This window comes from Ptychodera flava, chromosome 6 (genome assembly GCF_041260155.1).
Source record: "Ptychodera flava strain L36383 chromosome 6, AS_Pfla_20210202, whole genome shotgun sequence".
Taxonomy (NCBI): Eukaryota; Metazoa; Hemichordata; class Enteropneusta; family Ptychoderidae; genus Ptychodera; species Ptychodera flava.
In genome coordinates, this window is record NC_091933.1 from 29,581,590 (window position 1) to 29,588,979 (window position 7,390).

Below are 7,390 nucleotides of genomic sequence, written 5' to 3' on the forward strand. Positions count from 1 at the left end.
CATTCTTAATTCTGCTTCTGTCAGTTAACTCTCAACCACACTAACCAGTGTAAATTTAATTTGTTCATTGGCACTCTGAGACGTTATAGCCTTAAAGGGAAGAAAGGGGAAGAAAGAAAGAAGCAATAAATTAAGTTTGATTTTATCATGCTTCAGACGCTTTGAACAGACCAAGTGACAAACATCAACGTGACACTAGGTGAAGCAACAGGAAATGCTCGGATGTGAGTTGATGGCTTTTAATTGAATTTTGCTCGAAACAGGGTTGAAAATACCGAGGTTATCCGGGCGTCAAGTTAAAGCCGTATTGCAACACTCTTTCATGAACAAAATTTAATTTTCGCAAAGTCTGCCATGGCTTTTCCAAATGGACATGGCGTTCGTCTGTATGATGTTAGGCCAAAAAAATGTTTGTAAAATGTTACTATTTAAGTAGCACTCATGGACTCATAGCCAACTTTTAAAAACTGTTGTGTACTTTTTCAGACCAGATATTAAAACTTTATCTTGTCAACATGAACTTGATATCAGTTTAGGCAGAACAACTTCAAAGTATGGTACTGTGCAAATCAGACCACTGTCATAACACCCACACCTACCGGAACATTCTCTATTATACAGCCACATTTTTCAACTCTTGACAACTTTCAGCAATAGGATATGGATGCGCTAAGTGTCATCTTGTTATTCCCACCCCATTCTCTTGGTGTATAGATCTACTTGGCGAATTATAAATTTCCTGTCCCCATATATGACCTGCCTGATATGAATCCACATTTGGCCTGTTGTATGAGTGTCAACTGAATCGGAGGAATTAAATTGTTTGATCGTTGCTGCTTGCAAATAGGTCCAATCTTGCATCATTCATATGTATAGCTGTACTCGTTCTATCACACATGTATTCAATTTCTAAAACTGCATGACCCTCATCAATGGCTGATGCCGGTTGTTGGGTGAATGTTCGACAGGTGTCAGAGATATCCTTAAAGACATTCCATGAGTACCATGAAGATTTATTTCCCTTGCCTTGGAAAGTAGATACAGTATGGAAAACGAAATGAATTGGCAACACACAGTGTTTCTACCCTTCTTAGTGATATGTTATGAGAGTAAACCAATGTTGGGTTTCATGACAACGGTAAACATGGTAAGAAACCAGTGAATCGATTGTGCTTTGTCCCTCGTCATGTGATCTTGGTCCCCGGGCAAACAATTTTATGTTTGAGTGATTCGTCTAAATGGTGTTTCAGGACCAAAATGAGGTCGCTTCACCGATCGCTCGAATGGTTTTTATATCCCCACATGTTCAGTTTGATGGTAGCCATTGTTCATCAGGGAGACTAGAATCGTTATGTTGTGGTCTGATTGTTGCGTAGTTTGTTGCTCAGACAGTTCGTTTAAACTGTCCTCGTGTTTGCTTTTTGCTCGAATAATGATTTCTTTTATGTTTTAATTCCTTTTGTATGCTGTGATAGGTTTTTTCCTTGAAAATCGGGCCCAGTGTTTGATTGCCCAATTTTCATTTTTCTTGTCAAACATAGTTTGATTAGGATGCGTTTACGGTTGTTGCGTAGAAAACTTTAGCTGGTACGTCATTTCTCTTTATTTGCCAATGAGTTATAGCGAAAGCATTGACCAAACAGCAAAACCAGGCAAAAAACGAAAAGCTTTTCAACATAATGCAGGGAATCTGCAAAAAAGCTTATAAGCTAGCTTTCAAAGGAAAGAAAAATAATCTTCTCTCATGTCAAAAAAAACCCAACCGACCTTCCTATAGGTCACCACACCCTCCATAAAGAAAGCTACCGTCGCACTAAACCACGTGTCTGGCACCACACACACGAAGACATAACAACAAACAAAAAAATTCAACAAATGGAAAAGGCTTCTCAAACAAAGAAAGCAAGAAACTTGAAATCACAGACAAATAGTATAGACAGATTGGTAACGCGGTATGCCTTTTGTTCCATGGTCGTCTCGGTAGACTATTGGCTTTTCATATTAAAATGACTTCAAAGGTGTTAAACTTTTTGAGGTTTTGTTTGTGGTTGATAATTGCACGAGATTATGCGAAAAATACGACGAGATTGCATCGTACTTCCAGTCGCGTAGCAACCATAGTTACTTTGTGAGCTCTCAGGCCAGAAAAACTGCTTCACGCCAATCAAAACATAACACGCCAGCAGTTTCATAAACATGTCCTTCCTTGACGCACGTGTAAAAGACGGTATGACTGACCGTAAACCATTGAGTAAAACCAGACAGTATCGATAAAAGACTTTCAAATTTGGTTCAAACACACTCATTATATATTCATTAAAATATTAGAGGAATTTTTAAAACGGTAAAACTCACTTTCCTGAAGCTCAAAACACCCCCGTTTTCGCCAGCAGGTCAATTCCGCTCAGCACCACACGACAACAACAACACAAACTTTGCCGAACATACTTTCGCTTAACAGTCGGCGAAAATCTGAAAATTACCGAAGAATGCATGGTCGACACTCTTCGGAAAAGAGCATGGATTACGTAACCGCTTCACGCCTTAAAAAATGCCCGTTGCGACTCTGTCTGTGTTTCTCTGTGTTGAAATGCAAAAAAGACACTAAGCCCTTAAAAATGGAAGGATAAACAAAAACAAGAACTGAGAAAGAACCTCAGATATATCAAAAAACCTTTCAAATGAAATGTTAACAAATTGGAATCAAAATATTAGGCGAAGGCTTGAAATATATTCCCACTCCAAAATACCCACATGGAAAAAAACTCGTACGAGATATTAACATATTAATGCGCATCATGAGATTGCGTTATATCATGAGAGTCAATCAATCAGACATATTTTTATAGATAAGTCCATGTGGCCACTTCTGACAATGGATAACCCGAAAAGGGAAAACTAGCTGGAATAACGAAGATCATCATATCAGAAATTCGTTTTGAAACCCACATTAGAAAAAAAAATATGCACACCATGATGGTATCTTCTACCAATATACACAAACCCAACCGGAAGGAACAATCTTTATATGATGTCTTAATATGAGTTGCTGTTTCCAGCCAAAAAAAACTCCCAAACCTCGGAATTGCTAGACTATTTCATAGAAAAATAGTCCAAAGACAGTCAACAAATATCAAGGGCACAAAAGGCTTCCTTAACAAGCTGGAATACCAAAAATACCTGCAATCCCTATTTTTATAATTTTAGACGTCACGGTGCTATCAATGCACACAAACACGCCACAAAAGGACGCCATCAGCGCAGTGATATCGTGGCAATGGACTCTAAAATAGCACTACCCAACACCTACCAAACTACATGAAAGCCCTACTCTCGATTATTCTCAAGCGCAATATATTTGAATTCAACGGAGAATACTATTGTCACGTAGCGTGGCTTGATATAGCAGTAGACGTATAAGAGACGGCACGATACACCGAAATATATTCTAAGTCGTAGTACTTTATTCAGCTGAGTAACATAAGTTACACGGTAAAACTTCTATGTCTCACACTAGTCTAATAATGGGCGTCGGTCACTGTCAGTGTCGTCTCGAGCGTCGCAACATGTTCTCTACTAGACGTGGTCCACCACAGTCAAACAGACTGGGCTTCTCACTAAAGTCAGTACGTCAAAGTCTCAGAGCGTCTACATCTCTGTACAGGAATGCGTCGAGAAGTGAAGTGAAGTGAAGTGAAGTGAAGTGTCTCTCTATCTAGAATGTATACAACTTAAATCGTCTCTAAATCTGCATATTGTCATGCTTTTGGTATGCATCTATAATTAACTAAAAGAGAGTCGGCAAACGTGAAAGACAGGAAGGTCGCTCCCATCAGTAATCTGTCAACATAACGCAGGAGGTCCTGCTTAAGCGTCCGGTCGGTGTTAATGACTTAAGCTGTTGTTAAAACAATACATTCACTAAAGACGGATGAACGGTTACATCAAAGGTCACGAAAATAAACAAGAGAGTCGTTCTCACGATGCACCACGTGCAGAAGGGGTTACTATAGGTCACTGTCGGTCATTCATTGTCAGTCATACAAACTAAATTCAAGTCATAAAATATCATATAATATTAACTATCGAGTGGCTACGTCACACCTCCCAACCAAGATCGAAAGGCGTCCTCGCTCGATCTATAAATCAAAAATTAACAAAAACAATAAACAAAACAAAACAAAAATCAGCAAAGTCCAAAATCATAAGAATACAACAGAAAGTAATCAATGAAAACAAGTGTTACAAAACACTGTGAACTAGAGTTCGTAAGAGGTCGATGTATATTCGCTTTTAAATTCAATGTTGTCAATACTCTCAAATGATGATTCAAATTCAAAATCACAGAGTCCGTTCGTTAAGAATAATTACAGAGTCATTGATGATGTTTTCAGTGTAATTATCTCTCATACATACGTGGATTATATTCGCTTCTATCAGTCCACTGGCAAGCAGGTATTTACATAATAAGGGCAGTGCGTTAAGTCGGCAAATACTCGTATTGTCACTACAATATTACACATGTCTTTTATCTTCGTCAATGTCCGTAAAAACGTCGTATTTCCTCGGCATTACAAATTACCTTCGGGTCAACGCCTCCTGTGGCCGGTTGACAGTAATAAGCCTCTGCCGGAACCTCGGTCTTCGTCCACTACAGACCGGAACGTGGGCTGATGATCGTCTCCGCGCGCTGGAATCATCACCCGGTTACTACTGCTACTGTCGTCTACTGCTACACGCGCCATAGTCGTCGTCGTCGGTAATAATGTGAATTACATCAACAGTTCCTTTACAGGTTCAATTTCACATGCCTCTTCGTAATATCCACAAATTCTCAGATCGTTAAATGTCCGTATTTCTGCTGCCATGAAATCATATCAGTTGTCATTTCCATCTAGTCAATGTTCTTCATCAAAAGATTCCATCCATTACAAAAGTTCAATCTGATCTCTGTCTTCGGGAATAGCACATAACAAACGGTAGAACAGCGAACAGCATACATACCGATGAAGCAATAACGGCGAAGGCTTCTGGCTTGAGTCGATCCCTTCCGCTGCTAACCAAATATGTCACGTAGCGTGGCTTGATATAGCAGTAGACGTATAAGAGACGGCACGATACACCGAAATATATTCTAAGTCGTAGTACTTTATTCAGCTGAGTAACATAAAGTTACACGTTAAAACTTCTATATCTCACACTGGTCTAATAATAGGCGTCAGTCACGGTCAGTGTCGTCTCGAGCGTCGCAACAGGTTCTCTCCTAGACGTGGTCCACCACAGTCAAACAGACTGGGCTTCTCACTAAAGTCAGTACGTCAAAGTCTCAGAGCGTCTACATCTCTGTACAGGAATGCGTCGAGAAGTGAAGTGAAGTGAAGTGAAGTGAAGTGTCTCTCTGTCTAGAATGTATACAACTTAAATCGTCTCTAAATCTGCATATTGTCATGCCTTTGGTATGCATCTATAATTAACTAAAAGAGAGTCGGCAGAAGTGAAAGACAGGAAGGTCGCTCCCATCAGTACATCTGTCAACATAACGCAGGAGGTCCTGCTTAAGCGTCCGGTCGGTGTTAATGACTTAAGCTGTTGTTAAAACAATACATTCACTAAAGACGGATGAACGGTTACATCAAAGGTCACGAAAATAAACAAGAGAGTCGTTCTCACGATGCACCACGTGCAGAAGGGGTTACTATAGGTCACTGTCGGTCATTCATTGTCAGTCATACAAACTAAATTCAAGTCATAAAATATCATATAATATTAACTATCGAGTGGCTACGTCACACTATAAACATATATATGGAGGCAGAACGGTTCCATTTTAAAACCCACACAAAACTGACTGACACTTTCCAATATTTATTAAGAAGATTTTCCTGCCACCCAAACAACATTTCAAAGGATTGTTGAAGATGAATTCTTTAGATATGCTCACACATGCAGCAACAATGTGGACTTCATAAAAGGGGTCAATTCTTCACACGATAACTTCAACAACGAAATTACAGGAAAACAGAAATATTTTGTATCAGAAAAGAAGTTAAAAAACGTCATCAGCTATATTTCACTGACAAAGATAAGAATAATGTCGTAACAACAAAACCTATCCACAGAATGACCTTTTTTCCATTCATCAAAACCATCCTAATCAAACAATATTTATAGGAAAGTGAAAATAATTATGGCGATCAAACACTGGCCACAGTTTTTCTGAAAAAATATCATAGCATAGAAAAGGAATAAAAACATAAAATACATTCATTTCCAAGAAAAACGAAGCATGAGCACAATTGAAACGAATGGTTTGAGCAACAAATAACGCAACAGCCAGACCAAAACATAAAGATTCTCGCAAATCTGTTTTATAAACAACGGCTAATATCAAACTAAACAAGTGGGAATACAAAACCCTACGAGCAACTGATGAAGGGACTCCAATTTGGTCCTAAAACACCATTTAAACGAATCACACAAACATAAAACTGTTTTCCTTGGGGTCTAGATCACATGACCAGGGTCAAAGCAATATCGATTCATAAAAACAACATTGATCCACTCACTATATCGTATCACTGACAAAGGTAGCCCTTTAATCATTTGTTCAGCTCTCCCGGGCTGGCTCTGATCCTGTCAATTGAAGTGCAACTAACTAACGGATAATAGGGCTGATGGTTAATTAACATTTTACATTTTCCCCCATCGCTTGATGTAAGCTAAATACACTTACAGACAAACAGAATGCTGGTATGTCGTAAAAACATAAAAAAAATAGCAAAAAGGTGGTTGGGAAGTGAAGATCCTTTATTACAATTTTATTTTTAGTTTTTTAATACATTAAATGTATTTTTTGTACTGTAATTCACTCGTAGAGCAATTTTCTAACTCACAAGTGGACAAGATAATAAAATTAACATCAGAAATAGACTCCACACAGTTGAAAACATAGGTATAGCCACTAAAATTGTTAAATTCAGATGATAATGTCCCGAATCATTAATGATTTCATTTTTCCAGAAGTCGATTTGGCGGCTATCTTGAAAAATGGCCGCCATATTGGATTTTTCCGTGGCTAGCGTTTTTTTCTTAAAAGGTGCCCTGAAATGAGCCTACATGCCAATTTTCATGCTTGTATCACAATTTAAATATTTTCTCACTTATTCGCTGTACAAGATCTGGGATTTCCGTTTAGACGAAAACTTACAGGAAATTCGGACAACCTTTGAGCATCGCCTGACAATGAATCGAAACAGTCAATCTTCCAGGAAAGCGGTTTTCTCGAATCAAGCAATTAATGTTAACGTTCAACAGAAATGTCTTTAGACCTAAAAAATAATGCATTCATATGCACAATTTATATGCACAATTTATAGGAACAACCCGCATC